Here is a 26,212-nt window from a genome sequence, read left to right as displayed (position 1 = left end):
ACTTACGTTCACTGAAGGGTGCGTTGGACCTGCAAGGAATGCGGGGGAAGAGAGATTAGACCGTTTGTTCATTATGCAATATTTCTGACCAGCCACCAGGGGGCAGTGATTCAAACCTGGATAGGCAAGTGTTGGGCATTTTGGACCTGATTTCTAGAGGTGCTGAGCACCAACAACTCCAGTTGATGTCAGTGGTAACTGGAGGTGCTAAGCGCCTCTGCGAATCAGGGCCCTCATTGGCTTAATCCCACTGCTGGGTCTAAGAATGAATGGTCAGTAATTGTGCTATGCTGCAGAGTCCAGGGACCCAGGATCTACACGAGTTGAGCTATGCACATTGCATAACATTTACTCTGCAGTAATTCGTAAGGGCAAAAAACCCCATGGCTGTTTCCTGCAATTCCATTGCCCATCAGATCACTCTGCGATGGCCGTGGCGACAGCACACCACACAGCCACTCGCTCTGGTTCTCCACATAGGCTCCCCCCTACACCTCAGTGCGGGCAAGACTGGGCAGCTGCCGGGGCTGCTGAAAGCCTGATGGCTTGCGGAGAGGATTCCCCTTCCTTCTGCTCCATGGGAACTCCCCCCTCCTCCTTTGGCCTATCTGGGCTTCACGCAAGGGCCAGGATCTGGCTCAGCACACATGAGCAGTGCACTTTTCAGTACATTGCTGGGCACACGATGCAAGTGCGGGCAGCCCTGCCCCAGTTGGTCTGGCAGTGCCCGCCCCCCTCCCTCAGTCCAGCCATGCAGCCTGGTGCACAAAGCTCCCAAGGCACTAGTGAATGACATTGCTGCTCAGTCTGTCTCACTGCCACTCCCTCACGATGGCTGCCCTGGTGCAACTGACAGCGCTGCAGCCCCTGGCTCTCTAAGTGCCTCAGCAGGTCAGATGAATTCAGCCAAGCAGCACCTCTAGGACGCAGGTATTAATACCTCCATTGTACCAAAGGGGGACAGGCTCAGAGTCACACATAGCGAGTCAGCAGCAGAGCCAGTTCCCCTGCCCACTAGCTGCTTTGCCACTTTTGTCATATTTTAATGAGAAGCACAGAGAAGTGGATGTTTTTCAAAGCCCAACCACCCCAAGGAAATCAGCAAGTGAGGCATGAACTGCTGAGTGGTGTCTCGGAGCCAAACGCACCCCTACACTGCATGTGAATGGCTCTACTGAAGTCAGCAGGAGCCCTGGGCACAGAATGGGGCTTTCAGCATTGTTGTTAGGGGCATTTGGCCTCCAGGATTATAAAAAACGTTACCTTCTCCCCTCCCAGCCCCCCGAGAGCAACCTTTGAAGGACATGGTGGCTATCACGAGATTGCAAATAATTCAGTGTTGCTTCTGGGGGGAAAAGCACAGCTTTGTTAAGTATTATTTAGTCTTACAATCTTTACAACTGATTGCACTGCATGCTATTGGATAGCCTCAAAGCTGGCCCACACAAACCGTTTATGTATTATTGTTACAGCAGCACTTAGGGATCAGTGTACGAGGAGCAAGTCTTCTCTTCACCACAGGGCTCAGATGGGCCTTTTCTCAGCAACTACCCAGATGTCTAACCTTGAACAAGTGGGCTGTCATGGGTAGCTTAGCAGGACACTTACACTGAAAATGGCTGAAATGGTGCCACAGTCACATGGGCCTGAGAGGAGACGACTGGAGCAGGAAGTTCCACATGGCCACATGTGGGTTGTCCCTGAGGGGGAGAAATCAGAGAGGAAAACAACATAGGAAGCAGTACACAGTTGTTTACTTATATTACAGTAGCACCTGTCAACCACACATGCGATCAGGACTCCACTGTGTTAGGCCCTGTACATATGTACGTACACACAGAAAGAGATAGTGCCTGCCCCACAGAGCTCACCATCTGACTAAACAAGATGGACACAGGGTGTGAGAGGAGACAGCGAGGTGAAGTGACTTGCTCAGGATCACACATCAGTCATGTGTCAGAGCTAGGAACAGAGTCCAGGCCCCCAGAGTCCTAGTCCTTAGACCCCATCTCGCTGAGGAACTTTGAGTAGTTCCCATTATAATGCTGTTCCCAGCCTTTCCTGGAACACAGGATTTGCCTTACCGGTCTCCTACAGTGACCTGGTCCTTGCTGTTTCAAAGGGAAGACGGAAAACCCACTCACTGTAAGGCCCTTTGCCAATGGACGCAGTTTCCAGGCAGCCTGTCCACCTGAGACATCCTTGCTCGGTGTCTGTCAGTTTCACTTTTCCTCAGGGCAGCACTGATTCCCTAACTTGGGAAAACACTAGCTGCAGCTGGCGTGATCACATTTAATTAACGATCCCCATCTCCCTTTGAGTCACAGCCCCCTCAGGCGCATGCTCGTTGGGAGAGACCTGTGCCCCAGCCCATTTCTAGCCAATCCAATCTAATTAAGCCCTCAAGAGATATTAATTAACTCATGAAATTGATCAAGTGAGGTGGCAGCCCAGATAAGAAAAGTGTCTAATTGGCCCCTTAACTCACTCATTGCTAAGCAGCGCATGGATATGGACCAGAACCAACCAGGCCCTTCCAGGTTCTCCACAGTGCCAGGAGAGTGCAGTGCAAAACAAAGGCCTATTTTCCCTTTTAACGCCTCACTCACCATGTCTCTTGCATGTCCCACCCCAAGGTAACACGCACACAGGCAATGTACTCTGCATCTCAGCAACAGAACTGCAGGGCACGGCCGTATGATGATGGTGCCAAGCAGGTGCCTGTTAGCCTGCTACATGCCTGACGGGGTCACATGGACGGTCCCCGATAAGGCAGATGTTTCACAGCCATAACAATATACACAATGCACAAGGAACTGGCCCATACACTGTTTGAACTGAATTGGGGTGGGAGAGAGGAGAGAGAGAGAGAGAGTGTGTGTGAGTGTGAGAGAGAGAGAAAGTACTGTGCCACTCTGGATACTGCTACATTATCTCTGCCAGGAATGACTTTTCTAAGGAGCCTTTGGTCTTTCCCATTGGATCACACCAAATGGCAGGCATTTCCCAGGGGAGGAGATCGCCAGACACTCCTCTGCAAGGAGTTCTCCTGCTCCTCATCCCACCAATGCCTCAGTTCAGACACTAGCCATATAACTTGGGACATGCAGCAATTCAATAAATTGACTGATGGGGGCAAACTGGAAATTCAGAGAGAGGGACATGAAAAATTAGGGCAGGGTTGGGAGGATGTGTAGGAAATGATTGGAAGAACCAGGCATAGCCTGGCTTCACAACGATGGAGGGGAACGTACAGTATGATACACCAAACCCTTATAAAATATTCGAGGGCTACAAACAACAAGAATGGTAGGAAGATAGGTTAATCCAAGGGGTCTCAGTAACACGGAATCAAGTATCGGGGGTAGCCATGTTAGTCTGTATCCACAAAAACAACAAGGAGTCCGGTGGCACTTTAAAGACTAACAGATTTATTTGGGCTTGAAATAGGGACTGGGAGTGGCTGGCTCATTACAAAAGCAACTTTGCCTCTCCTGGAATTGACACCTCCTCATCTGTTATTGGTAGTGGACTACATCCACCCTGATCAAATTGGCCCTGTCAGCACTAGTTCTCCACTTGTAAGGTAACTCCCTTCTCTTCATGTGTCAGTATAATAATGCTTGCATCTGTAATTTTCACTCCATGCATCTGAAGCAGGGCCGGCTCTAGGTTTTTTGCCGCCCCAAGCAAAAATTTTTTTGGCTGCCCCCCCACCCCCCTGCCCCCAGACATGAGTCCCCCCCGCCCACCAGTGCCCCCCCCCACACACCCCCGGGTGCCCCAGCACAGGGCTCCCCCCCCAAATGTGGGATCCGCTACCAGCACACTGCAGCCGAGCCCTGGCCCAGCTGAGACTCTGTCCCCATGCGGGTGGAGCTGCTGGGCAGCACGAAGCGGGAGTACTTCCAGGTGGCGGCGCGGCTACGGGGTGGCGCAAAGAACACGGCCCCCTCCCTGGACTTCGCAGCACTGCTGGTGGCCAAGGTGGATCAGTTCGCGCTCACTGCCCTCACCCCCGACATGCTGGCGGCCGAGGACCTGGAGAGCCCCCTGGACCTGCTGCTCTTCAGCCTCAGGGTGCCCTGGCCCAGCCCTGGCAGGAGGGAAGGCAAGGATCTCCGGCTGCGGGGCTACCTGCTCAGCACCGACGAACCCAGCCGGCTGCTCACCTCCTCACACACTCCAGGAGCCCCTCGCCACCATCGCAGCCCGGGCTCGGCTCCAGGGGACCCCATTTCCCTCCCCGGCTCCTCACACACACTGGGTAGGGCTGCCCAGAGGATTCAGGGGGCCTGGGGCAAAGCAATTTTGGGGGCCCCTTCCATAAAAAAAAGTTGCAATACTATAGTAACATGTATTTGGAAATGTAAAAAATAACTAGTGAAAATTAATTTGTAATAATTTGAAAATACACCAAATACATTATTTAAAAACATGAACTGCTTTGCTTTACTGGTCTGTATACATTTGCAATTACATAATGGGCTGTTGCTGGGTGACGGTGATGGTTGGTGCCAATGGGCTGTCACTGCCTGGAGGTGGTGCTGCTGTTGGCCAGGGCTGGGTGGGGAGCTGGGCTCTGGGGGGTGCCCGGCTCACAGGGGCTGGGCTCAGGACTGTGAGGAGATGGGGTCGGAGGTTGTCTGGCTCAGAGGGGCTCGCCTCAGAGCTGGGGGTCTGGGATGGGGGGGATGGGGTCAGAGGGTGCCCAGCTCAAAGGGGCTGGGCTCAGAGCTGGGGATCAGGGCTGTGGGGGGAATGGCGTCAGGGGGGTGTCTGGATCAGAGGGGCTGGGCTCAGAGCTGGGGGTCAGGACTGTGGGGGGAATGGGGTGAGGGGGGTTGTTATGGTCTCACCCCCACTTGGAACTGTTGGGCTCCAATGTGGGGACCTGACTTGGTTTCCCTCTAAACTAAAATCCTAGTTTAGATCTAGTAAGCTGCCACCACTTAATCAGGAAATGTGGATTGAGACACAGTCCTTCCCCAAAATCCTAGGGGATTCCAAGAGCCCCAAATCCATGGAGTTCTTACACCCAGGAGAAATAAACCATTCCCCCTGTTTCCTCCCCCCTCCCTTTTCCTAGGAGAGATACCGGGATCTAACTACAGAGGGATACCTCCCCGTTCTCTTTCCCTGAGAATCCACCCAAGGAAAGACCAAACAAGTCCTTAATAGAAAAGAAACGAATTTATTAAAGAATAAAAAGAAAGTAACTTGTTTCTGTAATCCAAGATAGAACCATACAGGGTCTAAACTTATCAATCTCTGGAGAGAATCCCCCCTCCCTTCTTTCTCAGTAAAAGCAATATCAGCAAACAGGAATAAAGAATTTCCTTTAGCAAACACACAATTGCAAATGTAGAAAACAACTCAAAAGACTAATTCGCCTTTCTAATTAATACTCACTATTAATTAGTAGAAACTACTCCAGGAGAACTTGGAGACATGACTGTTCTTTCTTAGATCCAAAAAAGCACTCTGAGCAAACAAGGAACACAGACAAAGGCTTCCCTCCACAGAGATTTGAAAAAATCTTGTCTCTGATTGGTCCTCTGGTCAGGTGGTCATCAGGTACTGCATGTTAACCCTTTACAGGTAAGAGACCCTAACCCTGATCTGTTTATTTATGACAGGGGTGTCTGGATCAGAGGGGCTGGGCTTGGAGCTGAGGGTCAGGGCTGGGCCTGGGGGGTAATGGGGTCGGGGGGCGCCTGACAACCACCTCCCTGAGACCCCCCCCCAATCCAACCCCCCCTTCCCTGGCCCCTGACCGCCCCCCCAGCCACAGAACCTGTGCCCCCTCCCTGCCCCCTGAGTGTCCCCGGGACTCCCTGCCCCTTAGCCACCCCCCCTGCCCCGGCTGCTTACCCCCGGCTCACCGCGCAAGCGGCCCTGCCCAGCGCGGCAGCAGTGTGGCTCCGGAGGGGGCTGAACTCTGCCCCCCTCAGAGCCACGTGGTGAGGGGAGGAGCCGCTCGGCCCGGAGCTCGCAGCCCCGCCCCCTGGTCACGCAGCTCTGAGCGGGGCGGAGCTCAGCCCCGGCTCCCTCCCCAGCCAGGCAGCTGCAGCGCTGTTTAGGACCCGGGCGCAAACAAGCAGAGGAGGAGCGGCCCGTCTTTTGCAGCCAGGCGGGGCCGCGCTACCGGTAAGGGGCCATCCCTCTCCCCCAAGCGGAGCCGGTAGCGCGGCCCTGCCCCGGCTGCAGGGGACGGGCCGCCCCTTACATTTTGCCGCCCTAGGCAACAGCTTGTTTAGCTGGTGCCTAGAGCCGCCCCTGATCTGAAGAAGTGAGTTTTTTACCCACGAAAGCTTATGCCCAAATAAATCTGTTAGTCTTTAAGGTGCCACCGGACTCCTTGTTGTTTTAGTAACATGGAATGAAGTTAAACAAAAAGAGCTTTGGGCTCAACTTCAAGAAAATATTCTAACAGGCAGAAATAGCAGACTGTGGAATGGTCTCCAAGGAGCACTGGCGGAATCCCCATTGTTCAGTTATTTAAAAGTGGACTGGTCAAAGCATTGGCAAATATAGTGCAGGGAGCAGTCCTGCACTGGCCACAGCATGGAAGACAACTGGACATGAATTTTCCAACTAATTGTTTTTCCATCAGAAAATGTTGATTTGTCTAAACCGAAACTTTTGGCAGGAAAGGGTGTCGAGGGATGAGGACTGGGCTGGCTGGGGTGCACTGGCACTGCCGTGCACATGGGTGGAAGCTCATGTGTTGCTGGCACTGTGCCTGGCTCTAGTCGAGGACGGGCAGTTTCACAAGCACAAAAACTCCCACCAAGGTGGAACCAGATTCTTAAGACAAAATTAAAGCTGATGTTCACTAGAGAGGTGCCAGGCTGTGTACACGGAGCTTTCAGAAAGCCCTCCCCTCGGCAAATGGGCTATGGTAGCTGCTCAACAAAATCAAGACCAACAGCTCACTCCCCCACACCCTCTCCTTTGGTCGGGTAGTTCAGCTCTACCAACAGGGCACACTGTCGTGTGCCAGCAGAGCTGGATGATAGAGCTGTGTTTTGTACTTCGCCTGAACCTGACACCCCCACCCCAGATGCTTCGCTTGGACAGCCACACCTGAACTGCCTTGGCCAGGCGAGACAAGCGATTCTTCTGATTGGTGTGGGACGTAGGCACAGCCCAGACCCACCTCCTATTACAGAGCACAGAGACCTTGGGTGCAGGAAGCATGACAACATTCCCCTGCAGGTGCCCACAGGAAATCACATGTTCTAGAGCATATGGTGAGCCTCTGCGCCTCTCAGACTCTGGGGTAGGGACTGGGGCCCTTCTGCTGGCCCTGCCCAAAGTTTGACACCTACTCCAGTGTCCAAACTGCTCTGGGACTCCCACATCAGCAGCACATTATGGTTAGTGGCATGTTGCTGGCACGCCCTTGCACCAGCCGTGGGGGGTTGGGTGACACCTCCTCCTGTCCTCCCATTTTACCCATCCCAGCTTCATCACCATCATCGGCTCTGGTGTGCACCCCCTCAGTTACCTCGGCAACCTTGCACCCATGCTTCCCAAGAGCAAAAGAAGTCCCCAGATGAGCTCTTGGTGCACCACACAACTGAGTTCTATTCTTATCCCCCTGCTCTGGGGCGGAGGTGACCTGTGCGTGAGTCATGCTGCTGGAGCAGAGTGATGTCCTTATTAATGGCTTATGTGTGGAATGGGGGGCAGGCAGTGGTGGCCCTGGAGATAGGGACCCTGGCCCCCTGTGAATAAGCCTCCCTGGTCAGTGATTTGAAGGGAGGAGGAAGACTTTCTGTCTGGTATTAAAAAAAATTAAAAAAAAAAAAGTCAGCCCTTACCAGAGTTTACTGCTATGGGGGAGAGAAGCATAGAGAGCAGGAAAGGGGAAAACAGCTACAGCACAGGCCAAATGCAAAGGTGATGGAGGCAGAAGGGAAAAGAGGTGATTCTGGGAGGAGCTGAAGGAAGGACAGGAAGATTTATCTGTGCTGAGCTTAATCATGCTCAGTCTGGTAGTTTAAACAGAGGAAAATTACAGCAGGAAAAGCAAAGCCGCAGCTAAGTTGCGTAGGCAGCAGGGAGCCAAGTCACGCTATTGTGAATTGGGCCGCACGGACTTTCCCGCTAATAGATCCCCCTCCTTGCCAAGCCCCAGCAAAGCTCTGGGCACGTGGCACGTGCTGCAGATGGAGCGGCAGTCCCAGCTGGGCACGTTCACACTCCATGCCGGCCTTGTTCATAGTTTACTTTTTGGCTGTGCAGAGATGACACGGCTGGCTGGCATCAAGCATACTCCTGGCTTGGGCTGCAGCCAGCGTTTTCATTTCTCCTGCACTCACAGAGTGGTTATCCAAAAGGCTCTATCCTTCTCCCCAACCTGCGGGGAGCAGGCTATTTTGGCTGGAATGAGACAAGGAGAGACTTAGGGGCCATAATGCTCCATGTTCAAACACCTGCTACATGTTCAGCTCTCAGCCATTCACAGGAGGAAGCAGGCCCTGGAAAGTCAGGAAGCCCTGGTTTAACCCCGCCTTGATCAGTTACTTGCTGAGGGGCCTGGAGCATGTCACGAACTCTCTGCTTCGCCAACACTTTGATGGCCACCTGGTACTTGACAGTTGACTGCATACTGCATGCCACAGCCACAGGGAACCCCGGCTCAGCTGTGAAGCTAGAACACAGATCCTCCTGCTCCAAAAGCACAGGACTCTCACTGGAGCAAGAGGGGAATCTCCTTCTGCCAGCAATATGAGGCGTACGACACACAGCTGAGTCTATTCAGCAAGGACAGTGTGTGAATGTATATATAGGCTGGACAATGTACTAGAAGACTTCTTTCCCCACCTCACAGGAGCATGGATGAGTCATCGTTTGTACCGTGCTTCAAGCATACGAAGCCCCGCACAAACACTAGGTATTTTTAGGAAGACAAAGGATCATCAAGCCCTTCATCATCTGGTTAAAAATGTGTTGCCCTGTGTAATTGTGGCTCCTTTCTGGAATTCCACAAATGGCAGGGACTTGGCCTGCCAAGTTTCTATTACAGCAGGCAGAAAGGGTTTGACATTTCAAAGTTTTAGCTTCTTTTCACAAAACAATAATTGACGTTTTTGCACCAGCTCTAGTTTTTTTATATTAAAAAGGTTCAGGCAATAGCAGTCAGCCAAACAGCTAAGCAAGAGCCATCGGTCCTAGAAGCACTGGCAACTTCTCACTGTCCTAGAGAATACTAGTCCCTGGATCGTCACAGATTCACTCTTGGCTGGAATCCTATGGTAAGGCACAGGGCCAGCATGCTCTGCACTGGGATGGATTCTACACAGGCAGGGGTGAAGCGTTACATCTGTAAGAACAAAGGTGAAAAGCAATGAATAGGCCAGGGAAAGGGAGGGAATCAGCTCCTGCATTAAGGAGAGCATGGCTGTACAGATTCAAGTGTCTCCTGCCTAACAGCAGGATGAAGCAGTCCCTGTACTAATGATCCAACCCACGTCTAAGATACAACCGTTCTCCATTCATGTCCCAGCCCCTCCAACTCTGTTTTTGTAAGGAAGACAGCAGATGCATATGGAGGTTGACACTTGCTACCACTTACGGCAGAGGACGTGCGTCTATGCCTGATCTCTGGTCACTCTTGCTTTGGAGGGCAGCAAACAGGTGTGCTCTGAAATGCATGCCACATGGACTGGTAGGATCAACGCCTCTGCATTAGTACTTAACGTTACCTCCAGTTACATTCAAACCACCCAGCCTCCATCTTTTCCTTGTGCTTCATGTGTCAGGGGAAATCACTTTAGAGTCAGAGAGATGAGTTCTTGGCTTAGTCACTCTGGTCCAGCTCCACTGGACTCTGAGGTTCCACCAGCACAGCTGAGGAGAAGAATCTGACTGAATGTATTTTTCCAAATATAAATAAGGAGCCAGATTCTGTCCTCCACCATACCCGCTCACTGGGCCTCGTTCAGAGCTGGCGTGAGTGGGGACAAGTCCACTGACGCAGGTGGCGCTGCATCTGCTTACAGTCAGTCTGAATTTGGTCCATTGACAGGAGCGTGACTCACAGCAGAATCTGGCCCATTAAGTCTATGGTCAATTATCTGCCACCTCCGCTTGAATTCACACTCAATTATTTTTCCTTTAGAGCTCGTAGTCTGCGTTTGACAAATTAACAAGAATCGATTCACCTACTAACAGTGCTACGGAATTCATTGTTTTCTGCACGCTAGGATTCCCTTAGAGTCTCCACTGAGGCCAGCCGCTTATGGCATAGACTGAACTTCACCGAGCTACAGCATGCAGAACAAAAATCATTGCCACGGCTGGCTTGCTCTCTACCTCTGTTCTGATGCAACCCCCCCGCTTGGTATTGGCAGGCCCATTAATTATTTGTATGGCAGCAGTTTGTAAAGGCCCCAACCAAGATCACTGCCTCATTGTGCTAAGCACTGCAAACTGAGTAGGAGACCATTCCTGGCCTGAAGGCCTTACAATGTACTAGAGCAGACAGAGGGGGAGAAAAGTAGTACTATGCCCATCTTACGGATAGGACATTGAGGCACAGAAAAATTAAATGACTTGCCCAATGTCACACAGGGAGTCTAGGGCAGAGGTGGGAGTTGAAGCCAGAGCTCGAGTCCCAGCCCCAATGCTGTAACCACTAGACCATCCTTCCCTCGTCATGAAGAACAGCTCAATGCTTGTATAATGCATCTGGCCAGCACAAGTAGCTCGAGGTCTATGGTAGGATTCAGCTAGTACAATGCACCATCCCCTAGGAGAGCCTCTGGATGCAGACCAAGTTCCACAAGCAAAGCATCCCTTTCAATTCCCGTGTTAGCCAACTCTGCAGAAGGCCACCACACAATCTGCACCACTTAGGTCCCAGCCCTGGTCTTGCAGTAGGACTCGGGGCCTGCTGCAAGTGGTGACGTGCAACAAGAACTGAAAAATTGCTGCATTCGTGCTATGCAGAGCACACACATGAGAGAGAGAGTACGGACAAGCACACACAGACGGCAATATTCTCTCCTTGGCAGGAGCCCAGTATGCCCTCCCCCACCCCGAGTCCTACTGCAAGACCAGGGCTGGGACCTAAGTGGTGCAGATTGTGTGGTGGCCTTCTGCACAGGGCTGGATTCCCCAGAGCGCGCCACGCATCCCAGCACTGATTACTTAAACTCTCTGTTGGACGCTCCCTGTTCCGTGCACTCAGCTGTTAAAAGCTCCAGAAGCGCAGTGACAAACCAAGCATTGCTAAGTAGCTAGAATGAGCCAGGCTGTAAACAGCACTTAAAACAATGCTGCAGGCCAACTCTTCCCGACTGCCAGCGAGCCCAGAGAGCTCTGCTGTTGAGACAGCACACCGAGCATGGATTCACTTAGGGCAATTTGCCTAGTACGCACCCCTCAGAAGCACTAGAAATCTACAGTTCTGATTCATCAGACTGGCACAGTGCTACCTTGCTTGGGTGTTCCACTGTGGGGCAAGAGCACGAGCTTGTGCCCAGGACTCCATGGGGCTGGGCCAGTGGAGGTTACTCACTAACATTCTCAAAATGCCCTGGCCACTTTCCCCTCCCCCTCACTCCCACCTAGTGCCGCCTTCTTACAGGGTTGCATTGACCGGCTCTGAGCCGCTCACAGTAGGGTGTGACAGCCTGCGCTGCCCCCCCGGCAGACTTTCCTCTGCCAGGGACCCTGTGCCCTAGGACACACTGGCACAAGCTGGCACTTCCCAGAACTGAATAAACTGCTGCTTATTCATCATAAGTGGTTCTCACCTGGCAAAGACACTCTCCATTGCTGGTGAGGTAGGGGCAGCAACAACCCAAACCTCTTCACCACTTTATTCAGTGCCGTGGGTCACTTTGATGGGAGCATTTCATGCCACAGCAGAGGAGACTGGATGCGTCAGCCAAATTCTGCTCTGCAGTCCACTGGTACATGGCTGGAATAACTCCATTGGCTTCGCAGATGGATTCTGGACTTACACTAGTGTAAAAATCTATCCCAGGTACTTATCTGGCCCCCCATCACCACAGCCCCTGAGCACCTCCCAGTCTGTAATGTGGTGATCCTCACAACACCCCTGGGAGGCAGGGCGGTGCTGTTATCCCATTGTACAGAGGTGCAACTGAGATTAAGTGACTTGCCCAAGGTCACACAGGAAGCTTGTGGTGGAGAAGACTCTCCCGAGTCGGAGACTTGCCCACTAACCACTGACCTTAGAGAGAACTGCCCCAATTACGTCCCTTTTCAATTGGGATTTTTTCCCAGAATGCCCTGGAATGCTAGCCTATGTTTTGGTCACACATGGAACCTCCATATTATTTTAAAGGGATTCGGTCAAGCATCTTAGATCCAAGTGAAGCCTGAAATGATGGAGCACTGAATTGGACTCTAGCCCTTTAAAAGTCAATGTTAATACACTAAAGATGGTGTTAGTAGCACAGGTTAAGACTTTTAGGATAGCTAATTCTTGGCAGTTTCTCTTTACAGGTTTTTTTTTTTTAATAAATAAGAATACCAGAGTGCCCAAGACAAGTAATTTTTTTTTCCTTTTGACTCAGTTAGAAAATGGAGGTGACTCCCATGCTACAATTTAAAATAGACAAATGGATTTCCTGCCAATTCACTGTTCGCCTGAGACACCATGTACTAACAGGCATCCCCAAGTGAATTGATTTATTTGTTTATTAAGAGATACTCTCGGAGCTTCTGAACCAAGGAGTTTGTAATGGAAATGCGGTCAGGCCAGAGCACCATAAACGGGGCTGCTCTCAGAAAACAAAAGAAGCCTCGACAGGGATAAAGAGTGCTCTGGTTTTATTTTCGCTCTGCTCACAGAGACACTCTCCTCGCTCCTTGAGCTGGCCACTGGGATGGAAATGTAAAGGGACAGATCCCCAGCTACAGGATAACTCCATTGACTTCTAGAGTTACACCAATTTGAGCTAGGATCCAGCCCTTGAAAACCTCCAAGAAAAATAAAAGCATTTACTAGTGAGTTTGGGGGCTCAGTTCACATCCCTCCCTCTCTGTGATGTTCAAGCCACGGAGGAGACACTTAAAGTGCCCTTTTGGGTGGGGGTTTCATCCCCTGGCCCTTCTTAGCTGCTTTTCTAACTCGGACGCCTCCACCGAGGGTTGTAATTTTCACCAGGAAGGATTTCAGAGTGCTTTGCACACTTACAACATATCTACAAACTCCAGGGCCAAATCCTAACCTTACACTGCACTGAAGCCAGTGAGTTACACCGGGTGCAAACCAGCATAGAATCTTGGCTAATGACCGATTGAATTACTTCACCCACCATGTGTTACACCACCATCTCTGCTAATGGGCATGTTGCCACACTTGTGCATGGGCTATTGCATTTAAGCTGAACGCACTGCGCATCCAGGCTCAGATTTTCAAATCCACATAGCGAGAACAGAGCATCTGTATTCCTTAAAGTTAATAAGAGCTGGGTGTCCAAATCCCCTAGGCAGGCTTGAAAATCTCAGCCCTATTTTCTGATATCAGATTTTCTTTTCACCATTTATACAGTTTGTTGACATTTTGCACTTTAGTCAGCTTAGCTGGTTGGTTTTAAAATTCATTTAACTTTCTAGGCACAGTTGGTAGCATTTTCTGGTTCCTATTTTTAATGCAAGGCTGTTACTTCAGCAGTTCCAGCATTACAGGGGGGTCATCTTCTGTGTCCTGCACTGGCTAAGTGAAAAGATCCAGCATTTAGGTCACATCTTGTGCAGGTTCAGAACAGTTTTCACACCATGAAGATGATTGTCCCTTGGCGGTTTGCCATTGAATCAGTATGCGACAATTACATCATGGAAGGAAGGAAGGAAGGAAGGAGGAGGAAACAACTGGGAGGTGGACTGAGCGGCTTTGCATGGGACTAGAGATAGCAGGAACAAATCTTTGATTTGAACATTACCTGACCGATACTGAAGAAATATTCAAATGGCTGAATAGTTCTCAATGTTCAAAATTAATATTCAGCTTGACCATCCCTGGTAACCTGGCAGGGTTCTAGTATAGTCAAATACAAACGTTCAAATATCATGAATCAAGCTTCCCAAAATCATGAGATTTAATAAATAAATAAATAAATGTTGGATTTTTTTCCCCCTTTGCCTTGTGGATAGACTTGGAGCGGTTTTTTGTGCTTTTTCTCTGCAAGAAAATTTACCTTTTTCATCATGAAAGCCAAGATTCTCCTTTAGTCACATGACTCCAGGAGCCAGTGCTTGAAGAAAAAACAAATATTGCAAGACTTGCAATAAAATTAGGAGAGATGGCAACACTAGGATTCTAAAATCCAGGGCAGGATCTGGGGAGCTGATGATTTCCAGTTTAGTAGGAGCTAACAGAGCTAGGCAAGTGGGCAACAGTAGCAGATGAAATTCAGTCGAGACAAGTGCAAGGTAATGCATGCTGGAATGAACTATTTGAATTACTCATACTCATAATCAGGGGCGGCTCTACAAAGTAGGCTGCCCCAAGCAGCGCGGAGCGCTGCGCCGCCCTTCCCCAGTCCCGCGGCGGGTCCCCTCTTCCCGCGGCTCCGGCATCCTGGGGAGGGCGGCATTTGGCTCCGGTGGAGCTCCCGCAGTCATGCCTGCGGGAGCTCAACCGGAGCCGCGGGAAGACGGGACCCGCCGCAGGCATGACTGCGGCAGGTCCGCTCGTCCCGGGCTCCGGTGGACCTGCCGCAGGCATGCAGGCGGGAGCTCCACCGGAGCCAAATGCCGCCCTCCCCAGGATGCCGCCCCAAGCGGGCGCTTGGCCCGCTGGTGCCTAGAGCCGCCCCTGCTCATAATTAACTGTAACCACTCAGGAAAGATCTAGGTGTCACTTCAACAGGTCAAAGAAAACATCTGCTCAGTGGACAGCAGCATCAAACAAGCAAGCTTGGGCTGTATAGGGAGAGGAAGAGAACAATACTGAATACGGACTTGAAGGTGGCAATTTTGCAACAAAAAAACTTCAAAAACAGACTCCAAAGAGAGACTGCTGAACTTGAATTAATATGCAAATTAGATACAATTAACTTAGGTTTAAACAGAGACTGGGAATGGTTGGGTCATTACACTAATTGAATCTATTTCCCTATGTTAAGTTCTCCTCACACCTTCTATGGGTCATCTCAATGATCACTTTAAAAGTTTTTTTTCTCCTGCTGATGATAGCTCAGCTCAATTGATTGGACTCTTCCTGTTGGTATGCATACTTCCACCTTTTCATGTTCTCTGTATGTATAAATATCTCCTGTCTGTGTGTTCCATTCTATGCATCCGAAGAAGTGAGCTGTAGCCCACGAAAGCTTATGCTGAAATAAATGTGTTAGTCTCTAAGGTGCCACAAGTACTCCTGTTTTTAATACTGAAAATGTCATCATTGAAATCAGTGGCACGTCTTTCCCCCACATACTGTGCTGAACCTCAGTCATTCCATCTTTAGAAGGGTAAAGCAGAAATGGAAAAGGTTGGTCCAGAACAGCCAACAAGACTTGATTAGTGGCCCAGGAAGATTTCCTTATGGACTATTGGCCTAATCCGACATGAAAATTCCTATGATCTTCCAAACTCTTTGGAGCTCAGCGAGTTATACATTACTGTTGGGGGGCTCTCAAAAAGCTCAGAGCTCAATTTTGGATAAACACCTGAGAGTTCAGCTGCTGATCAGAACCTTAGCTGAACTATCCACATGCTTTTAAACTGAAAACTCATATGGAAATGCTACAAGAACAATCTATTAGTCCTTTGCCATATCCACTGCCTGCCCCTGGCTGGAAATGATAGTAGCTGAATAAGTGAACCTAATAGGCACGGGGGGGGGGGGGGGGCAGGGCCGGCTTTAGGAAGTGCGGGGCCCAATTCAAACCGTTTCGATGGGGCCCCGGCAGGGAACACAAAAAAACCCCCACATGTGAAAAAAAACACGTGGGGCTTGTACTCACCGAGCGGTGCTCCGAGTCTTCGACGGCACTTCAGCAGCGGGTCCTTCACTCGCTCCAGGTCTTCAGCAGCACTGAAGGACCCACTGCCGCAGTACCGCCAAAGACCCAGAGCAAGCGAAGGACCTGCTGCCGCAGTACCGCCAAAGACCCAGAGCAAGCGAAGGACCTGCTGCCGCAGTACCGCCAAAGACCCAGAGCAAGCGAAGGACCTGCTGCCGCAGTACCGCTGAAGACCCGGAGCACCACCAGGTGAGTAAAAACTAGAAAGGCGCCTCTAGCCAGGGAAGGGATTCTCACTGGGCACGGGGCCCACTGAGGCACAGGGCCCGATTTGGGGGAATTGGTGGAATAGGCCTAAAGCCGGCCCTGCGGGGGAGTAAACGATCTGAACTTCGTCAAGTGGACAGAAGAGGTTCTGTTGAATTTGGGGATGGGTTTTGTTCTCCCCCGCCCCTAGTTAGGATCCTTCAGTCTGTGTCTCTTTCTTTGCGGGTTGATTGGAAAGGGTTGATTCTGGAGAGATGGGCAGGATTTCAGCTCAGCATTCATGTTCTGTAGAAGCAGGAGACGGGGTGCACGACAAAAGACGAATTCCCACTCTGCTCTAGCAGCTACCCTGCTGTGTTTAACCACACTGGAAAGCCACGTTATGTTAGCAAATCTGTTCTCCAACAACTCATTCAGACGCCAAATACAAGAAACCCTGAAGGCGCCTCCCTAGCTGGCGGAAATTCAGGAGGGAGAGATGTAAGCAAGTCAAGGAGATTAATACAAATTACAGTAGCACATTCATTTCCCCAAGGAACTCACAGCTGCTACAGAGGAAAGGAGTTTGCCATCAAACCAGCAGGAACACGTCCCACTGAACAGTGCGCCAGAGGAGGCCTGGAATATGCTGCGCTGATCTGTCTAGACAGCCACACATCACTCTCAGGGAATACAGATCTCGTTAATTAACTGTCTTTTTAGAGATTATTTTTGAGAGAACAAAACAGACTCTGAAGTATCCGGCCGTTCACACAAGTGATTGGAAAGTTATGGTGAGGTGCCAAAATGGAGTGGCTGGATGTTAAGTATTGGATTTCTTCCTACAAACAAAAAAATACTCCACCAAAATCAAACCAATACCTTCCTAGCCCAACGGACCAATATTTCCATCATCCAGTCAACACACCCAACCCAGAGAAGGGCTAAGAACTCAGACTGACACGAGGCTCCCGTGTTTTTATACCCGAGCTGTGCCTTCCACGTATAAATGGGGGCAGAACAACTTTCTATTAAGTTATCAAAGCCCACTGGGCTTTGTTAATATGGGAGGGCTACTGACAGTGGCTGGAAGAAGGCAGACTTTGACCTTTGGTGACCTCCTTTGAGTGAGCCATGAATTATGAGGCAGGGAACTGTTTGCATCCAGAAAACTTCATTCCCTGGGCGCAGTGATTTGATTTAGAGCTATAAGAGCAGTCTGCAATTATCCCGAGGGTTAGACCAAGAAGGCGGGCTGCGAGAATTACAGGGGGGGGGGCAGAGGGGGAACAGCTTTCCAGGCCATCCCTAACATCCTGGAAAGAGAATGTTCTCGCACCACAAACAAGGAGTGGAGGGCACAGAAGCCAGGGGGTGCTCTGGTATCTTGGCGCTGCGTTGAACCAGGGGAGGGGAGATGACTGGGCCCAAATCAAAGCAGTTGGGACTTGATCCAACTCAACGGGAATCCTTGAGCAAGTGTTACACTCTGTATCTCGGGAGCTTACCCTGCACTGCCATGTTATTGTATAATATCCAGTGCAAAGTTTGTCATGTCAGGTGTCTTCAGAAGGCTCATGATGCCCTGAACATTGTTGTTATAGTAATGTTATAGGTTGTAATTTCATGTATATAGTTACAAGGCTGAAAATGTGTCCTCGTGGCTTAAAACAAGCCCAGGCAAAACTCTCCAAGAGCAGAAGGTCAGTTGACACCTCATCAGGCCATGTATGGGACAAACTCAGCCCAGCCTCACAGGAACAAAGGACACTGGCCTAGGCAGCAACAAAGAATCTGTTGGACTCTCAAGTGAGTCACCTCCCTTCCCTTGGTCAGTTTGGGACTGCAATGAGGTAATGCTCACCTGACTCTGAAAGGGGCGGGGGGAGGGGAGGGGTGGCAAAGCCAAGAGGAAAGAAATGACATGATAAAAGGGGGAGACATTTGCAATGCTCTCTCTCTCTTCCACCTCCAGCTACAGACGCCACCACCAAGCGACTGAAAGGCTGATCAAAGGGGACAACCTGGCTGAAGAGCAACCAGTCAGCCTGTGGTGAGAAGCATCTAAGTTTGTAAGGACACTGAAAGTGTTAAGATCTGCTTAGAATGCGTTTTGCTTTTATTTCATTTGACCAAATCTGACTTCTTGTGCTTTGACTTATAATCACTTTAAAAAAAATCTATATTTTGTAATTAATAAAATGTGTTTATTCTACCTGAAGCAGTGCGTTTGGTTTGAAGCATGTCAGAGACTCCCCTTGGGATAACAAGCCTGGTACATATTCATTTCTTTGTTAAATTGACAAACTCATATAAGCTTGAAGCATCCAGCGGGCATAACTGGACCCTGCAAGACAGAGGTTCCTAGGGTTGTGTCTGGGACCGGAGATATTGGCTAGTGTCATTTGGTTGCACAATCCAAGTGGGGGCTGGCCAAAAGTGCACACTTACATAACTGGGAGCAGCTTACATGCTAGAGGCTGTGCATGAACAGCCCAGGAAGTGGGGGCTTCTCCCAGCAGAGCAGGGTAAGGCTCGTTCCCAGAGTCGAGGACTGGAGTGACCTAGCAGATCACTGGTTCAGATAACACCAGGGGGAACGTCACAGCAAGACTTTGGTTCAATGAGCTACTGACCCGAGAGTTTTGGATTGGAAGAATTCCAACTACTCTTACCCTCTTGAGCCCTGTTATGTTAGCAAAATCTCAGTGGCCTCAGCACCCTGACTTGGTGAGCTCAGCCCACCTCCTGGAGGACAGGTGTCCAGGACCCCAAACTCACAGCTCCCAAGAATCAGCTCCCTTGTTGGCAGCCACTGAAGAGAGGCCGAGGCCAGAGCAGGCCACAGAAACGGCAAGCCCCTCAGACTCCCAGAGGCTGCCCTCTGCCCTCAAGCCAAAGCAGAGGCACGCTGGCAAGGCGGTGTGGAAGACTCACTCTTGCTCAGCTGCTTCCCAAGCTGCATCTCTTCTGTGGATTGTGGGCTCAGCCATGAGGCCATCGGCTGGGGTTTTGCAACTGATGTTAACGGGTGTCAGATTTGGCCCCAAGAGTAGCCCCATGGGTCCAGGGCTGACACAGGCTAGCACTTTTCACCAGCTTTTCACAAAGGCTCTGACCCAGAAAAGCATCTAATTACAGGCATGAAGTTAAATATGTGCTTTGCTGAGTTAGGGCATCAATTCATAAGAACATAAGAACGGCCATCTAGCCCAGTATTCTGTCTTCCGACAGTGGCCAATGCCAGGCGCCCCAGAGGGAACGAACAGAACAGGTAATCATCAAGTGATCCATCCCCTGTCGCCCATTCCCAGCTTCTGGCAAACAGAGACCCCATCCCTGCCCATCCTGGCTAATTGCCATTGATGGACCTTTTTCCTATTTTCCTTTTTGATACTGCTGTATTTTAAAAAATAAAGTTTTATCCCTTCTCATCAGAAGCCGCACCTTCTGGGAAGGGTGAGTACAGAAATTCATTGCCTGCTCCCTGAAAGAAATGCATTACAGTCTAAACATTTAATAGATCACGTGGCCTTGTAAAAACAGACTAAAACATCTTCGCTACTCTCCAGCTGTGCTCACGCATACACGCACGGCTGTAGAATTACACAAGTCATTCTAGATTCTTTTACGAGTTCCAAGGGAAAAAAGGGTGCGCAAGACAAAAGATTGATCCTCTGCAGTTGTAGCTCTCAAAAAGTTCCCAGGGCTCCAGTGAGGACAGCCTTCCCAAAGGGCACGGGACTGCCCCCATTACCATGGCTTGTCCAGCAACGGGATTAAAAAGACAACACTTTTTCAGGTTGTGTGTGCGCGCGCATCACCACCCGATGCTCATGTCACATGCAACAGTATGGCTGGCTGGGATGTACAAACAGGATGATAATGCTGAGGGAGGGGTGGGAAGATGGTGAAGCAGGAGTACAGCCATGAACCCAGGAATCGCTGTGTAAAAAAAATCTCTGGCCTGCATTATTTCAGCACGTGGGACTACAAGATCATAATGGTTCCCTTCTGATCTTGAGATCTATACATTTACATAATCAGTTCTGAATCAGAAGCACTTTCTAGAACTACCTACAGCATTTCAGATGTCCCACGCTGGGCCATAGGGGCCCTTTAGGACTCTGCCCTTCTGTGGGTGTAATGACAAAACTCTGAAGAAAAGAAATTAAATTCAAGAAGAAGGCCCCAGAGATGGACCAAACAGGGTTAAGAGAATGTATCTTCAGAGACTGGACAGGCATTGGCCACTTGCAGCTGTTCTAGAAAGATGGCGGGCTCTCTCCCACATTCCCAGAAAACACGTGCCTAATAGGGAGATCTCTTTAAGAGACCAATGGGGGGGTGGGGTGGTAGGAGTGAGTTGTGCCTGTTGCTAGGCAGATTAAGCACTCCACATCCAGAAGCTTCTGAAATTGGGTGTGGTAGGTCCAGTGAACCCAAGCAAGCCCATTAGATCACAGAGCTGACACCTGGCCCCGTTCTAAAACTAGCTCATTTGCCATTGACTTACTGACCCAGGTGCAGTAAGACAAGACTGGCCAGATCATGCTCCCCTTACCCCCCAATTCCTGCTGATGACAACGGGAGCTCTCCTGAGAGCACTTTGTCTCCAATTTTGATCTTGCTAGGGTGGCGGCACTCAAGAGACGCTATTGGTGCGATGGATGAATTGGCCCATGGTTCTAATGAGTGGGCTGAATGTAAGGAAACGTGAACTCTACACATTCCTACAGGGGGTGCCTGTAGCTAGACACACTGACAAGCCAGCAAGAAGTTCTGCTTAGCCGTGTGTGCTCAGAGATGCCCAGTGCCTTCCAGCAGCACGGAGAGTCATGTCACATGTATTCCAGAAGAGAAAAATGGAGACCCCGGTCACATTCTGGTGCAAACAGATGCAACCATGGGGCAAAAAAAAAAAAAGAGGGGGGCTTCCACAGTTTAACTTGGGGCTCTCACATGTTTTGTGGTCCTCACTGACTGCAGAAACAGTCACTTCTGCTGCCAAACACCCACCCCCACCCTCGTTTCAGAAAGGGGAAATACTTCCAACACTAGATATTGAAGAACAGCCCTTGCCCTATGTTAGCCAAACGGGCTCGTTTCCCCCTGGAGCTTACCCAATTACCCCAAGGAGGCACGGAAGACAAGAAGACGGATACCAGATCCTTTATTTGTCAGTCAGCTGAGCGGGTGCTCCCCTCATGCCAGAGGGAGAGGCACACCTTACAAGCACAGAGCAGGCCTTTTTATACCCAGTAACAAACAACTTAACGTGCATACATTCTGCTAGCCTATGCATTTTCTAAATTCCTTTCTAGGGGTAATCAGGATGCATCTGTCTGACCCCCTTCCCCTGGGTATCTTGTGTACGTGTATGCGGAAAGCAGCTCCGTGCAGGGGGAGCAGCTGGGATGATAAGCAAATGGTAAATATTTGACCTTTGGTCTAACACCCTACAAACTGATCGTTGCTTTAGAACTCTACTACTTTGCACTTGGCTTGCTAAGGAAAGAGAGGTAACTTAACATGTCCTTCAATTCAGCCAGTATGTAGGTCAATAAATACACAGTATAGATGCATTTGGGATGCTCTCTTTTGATTTGAGATAAGGTATCTGTGGCAAAACATTTGACTCGAACAGAGACTTTTGGATCAAGAAAAAGCCCTTTAGTACAGAGGATTATGCTTTGTTAAAACTCTGAGAGGGAAAAAACTACCTAGCGTCACATTGCTTTAGTTCCAGCGATTTAAAGACAGACACATCCTCTTTAAGGAGAAGAGACTGATTGCATTGCTGAACAAACAATACACACACAGAGATCGATGCCTTGGCTTGTTTGCTCTGCCAGCCAATCTTAACCAAAGTGTTAATCTGATGTGTGCCTAATCTTGCAGTAGTCCCTCTGTCCTTGAGATCAGTGTAAATGGAAGAAATTGAACTGATTTTATTTATTTTGATCCAGTGAAGGTTCTCCTTTGCACATCCAGACCCGTTCAAGCCATCAACTTCAAAGCACTTGGCAAAGGTGGGTAGCATCCCTGTCCCCATTGTACAGATAGGGAAACTGAGGCAGAGAGAGTTAAGGGATTTGATCGATGGTCACAGACTAAGCTAGTGGCAAGAAGAGACCAAGGGCCGAATTCTGCACTCTGCTCCAGCTGCAGAAAAGCCAGCTCAACAGGGTACCTGCGGATTCCTCTTGCGTAAGGGAAATCTCCCTGTGGTCTAGAGAGCCAAAAGCAGCAGCAGTATGTTATCACCTACCCTGGCATCGGGAGTGTGGCCAGCTATTCCTAGAGGCTGGAAAAGCCCCCTTGGAATCATCAGGAGCCAGGTATAAATCAAAGCAGCCTTCAGGCTGCTCTAATTGATGACAGAGATTAGACTGGTACCTGGTCAGCCCTAGAATCTAGCAGCCACAAACATACAGTCACCTTTGCCTCCCCCTTCATCTCGTCAGCTGGGCCAGCCTGAACTTATGACAAGTAGTCAGGCACTTTTTTGCAAAAGAAAGGATGTTCTGGTCCTATTCCAAGTGGGGCAGTGACCTTGTCCCCTTTTATTTCAACTATACAGTATTAGTCTTTTAAAAATTCCTGTCAAACTGTTGTCACATTACTGTGGGCTGTTCAGCTGCTGCTGCATTCCACACCAGAGGTGGTTTCAGTTCAAGAGCAGATGAAAGGGTCTTTTAGATGCAATACAGATAGAAGCAGTGATTCAAATTACCATTATAGATTGATAGAAACTTTGGGGCTTGCGCACAGTTACTTGACGTGTCATTGAGCTTTCACTGGCTTTCTGGAAGCAATTAGCACGATGATACAGTAGTGTAATGTTTTTCAGGGAGGTGAGGAAGAAGGGAACTGAGGTAGACACACAATCCTTGGCGAAGGATAGGGACTGTGTTAAACTACGTGCAAAGCCACTTGGTGCAGAGATACATTTGCTTTAATTGATGCCACGGCTCAATGTGAAATTATGGCCTGAAAAGCGACTCTGTAAATTAAAAACATCTCAATGTTCTATATTTATTCTCCTTCAATGACGTCCATATCAAATTTGCACAGTTTGCAAGTCGATACAAGTTTTGCCAACAGTCAGCATTGTCAGCACTGTCTTACAACAGTGGTTTGGGGGGAGGAGGAGGAAATCAAGCAGAATTTTTGCTCCTTCACACTCTGCAACGCCTACAAACCCTGCAAACCCAGGAGCCAGCCTGATGTGCATTTTACCATCAAACCACCTACTCCTTTCTCCCATCCACCCCCTTTCCCTCACTTTTTATCTCAACAAGGGCCAACCTGAGCTCTTGGGGCTGGGACCAGGTCTTTGCTCATTATTTAAAGCACGCCTGTGCTACTATATCCCCAAGTGATGACGCTACCTTGGGCTGCGGTGTTGTGGCAATATTCACTCAGTCAGAGAGACATGAGCCCTCATTCAGCAAAGCACGTTAATCAAGTCCCTGAGCCCCACCAAAGTCAGTGGGAGTTCGACACCTGTTCTAAGGGCTTTGCTGAATAGAGATGAACTTTTTAATTGGGGATGGGGGCTTGATCTACAGCTCACTGAAGTTCATGTCAGTCCATCCATTGATGGGCTTTGTATCAAGCCCATATTGCCAACAACATTTATAGTCAGATCTCATTTTGCAACTGACATAAAACTTGGTTTGTCCCTCCATTTTCATTTCACACAAGATCACCCCTACCTATGTTAACCACGAGCAGTTCTGACCATAAGAGATGCTTTAACAGAAAAGTTCACTGGTCCCTCTAGCCTGATGCCTAGCCAGAGGCGCAATGCTAAGAGCAAAATTTGGAAGAAAGTCATAGTAAAAATGTCCAAAAAAAAAATCACAACAGATCAGATTTTGATCTGTTACACCCATGTGAAACCAAGATCCGAATCTGGTCCTTTGATTTGTAACAACCAAGCTACTTTAATAAACCCAACTTTTCTCTACAAACTACATTTATTTTTGCTATTATGGAAGGAGAGCCTTGTGACTAGAGTTTGGATCAGCAACAGGGGGAGCTGCAATCTATCGACAGCACTATAGAAAAGTCCTGTGTAATCCTAGGCAACCTCGCTGGTTCCTCAATTTCCCCATTCATAAAATGAGAATAGTAATATTTACCCATCTAATGAGTGTCATGAAGCCAAGTCATTAATATTTATGAAGTACATTACATATAGCATCCAGCACTTAGAAGACACAGCCCCTGCCTCAGAATGCCTACAGGCAATGAACCCAATCCCCGCTACCCTTCTTCCTGGGAGCAATCCACCTTCTTGCCAGCAGTCCCATTAACACCCAGGATTAAAAATGAGCACAGGTTGGTGCTAAAGGAAACATAAAACAAATCCCAGTGGTTGGGGGGGGGGGGGGAAGGAAGAAGCATGTTACGGCAATACACTTCAGAGGCTGGTTGTTTGGTACCGCTGCATGAGGGCGTTTCCATTTGGGTTTGAATACACAGAATTAGATTACCTAGAGCTCAGCACAGGTTCCTTGGCTTTAAAGCGCCACCCTGCATAAATGCAAATTGTCTTTATTTGAGAGGGCTAGATACTAGCCATGTCTGCCCAAGGGATGGATGGCTACAATACCAGTGCCTATGAAATATTCCACTGGCCTTCAGCAAACTACATTTGTAAAATCCATTTTATGATATTAGTCAAAAAACGGTCGATGATCAATAGAGCACTGCTCTAATCAGTATCTTTGATCCCTTATTAATAATGTGCAGATCTTCCACCCCATAGGAATTCTCAGTGGATGGTAAAAATGGAACAGAGTGCTTTCACCACCCCATATAACCTTGTATAGCCTCACGGCTAGTTTTACTAACATGGCAAGAAAGTATCATTGCATGTATCTGCCTAAAAGGTGTGGCTCTGCTGTACTGGCGGCGTGCGTGAGAGATAAGATCACTTTCCTGACACCCATGTTATGCCACTAACAGTCTAGTGTCCGCCTGTAATTGGCTATGCCCTAGTGCAACATATAAAACACCCACGCACCAATTTCAGGATCCTACGGGAACATGAAGATGAACTGCATCTGTCAGCCACCCTGTTGCCTGAGCTTGTGTTATGTTAGGTTATTGGTGTTCACTGAGCGCCTGCCAGTCTGCTTCTCGGCATCCTCACTGGGATATCCTAAAGATGAGAGTCTGGTTCCACCACCAAGTCCATCCCCTCATCAGGGCAGGAGGCATCCCCACCCTTCCCTGACAATCACACATCAGATATTAAGTGGCTTCTATGCTTGATCTAAACCAAAAGGTCAAAACAACTGAATAATGAACTCCCACTCTTTGAGCTCAATTCCCCCATCATCTGTACCTTGTGCAGCCATTTACACCAGCAATAGCATTTTACCTCCGTGTAGCAGGGTGCTGGTGCACAAGCACCTAATTAGCCCCTGCTCAGCCAGCCTCAATCAGGGGAAATAGATTGGGGCTGGGGAGAAGGCTGGTGCCTGGCCTCAGGAACTGGCTTCACCTGTGGGCCTGCTCAGAGAAGCGCTATAAAGGCTGGCTGGCAGCCAGTGCAAAAGGGGGGATTGGCTAGGGAAGGGGTAGTCTCCAGAGAGAAGGGAGCACCCCTGTAAAGAGGAGACCAAAGCCTTGTAAACTTTGTATATAGTGTTGCTGGTGGTGGGTACTAGATATAAATAAAGACCACGGGTGCTGCAAAAAGAGAGGCCTGAAGGTGCTTTATTAAAGGAGTCCAGAGCAGCGGGAAGGCAGGCCAGGAAAGGACCCGGTTACATGTGGGGGCTTGTCCGGGATCCTTTACCCGTGCCATAGACACAGAGTGGCAACCTGAGCATGGAAGGCACCCTGCAATGGCTCGCAGAGCAGCAGACCGAACTAGGGAAGACACTACAGTCTTTCAAGGAGTCCCACCAGGTGGAGCGGCAGGCCCGCCTCACCTGGCAAACTGGGCAACAGAAAGCCCTCCAGGATTTCATCAAGGAGCAGTCGGCGGT

General features: G+C 49.5%; 1 protein-coding gene across 7 annotated transcripts in view; it reads right to left on the bottom strand.

Moving 5' to 3' along the window:
• The window catches only part of FAM163A (family with sequence similarity 163 member A), an 84,151-nt gene that overhangs the window by 3,574 nt on the left and 54,365 nt on the right, over positions 1-26,212 (bottom strand). For 6 of the 7 annotated variants that reach the window (XM_039483312.1, XM_039483313.1, XM_039483315.1 and 3 more), the window contains exons 2-3: positions 1,609-1,700; positions 7-29 (exon numbers count right to left, since the gene is read on the bottom strand). The gene's annotated coding sequence lies outside the window, so the exon portion shown is untranslated. Of the gene's footprint in view, positions 1-6; positions 30-1,608; positions 1,701-5,412; positions 5,441-26,212 lie in introns of those variants that run through there. The other variant, XM_039483316.1, reaches the window with a different exon arrangement.

The sequence above is a fragment of the Mauremys reevesii genome, linkage group 8 (genome assembly GCF_016161935.1).
Source record: "Mauremys reevesii isolate NIE-2019 linkage group 8, ASM1616193v1, whole genome shotgun sequence".
In the NCBI taxonomy this organism is placed as follows: domain Eukaryota; kingdom Metazoa; phylum Chordata; order Testudines; family Geoemydidae; genus Mauremys; species Mauremys reevesii.
Note: the sequence above shows the minus strand (reverse complement) of the source record. Positions and strands in the feature narration are given on the sequence as shown.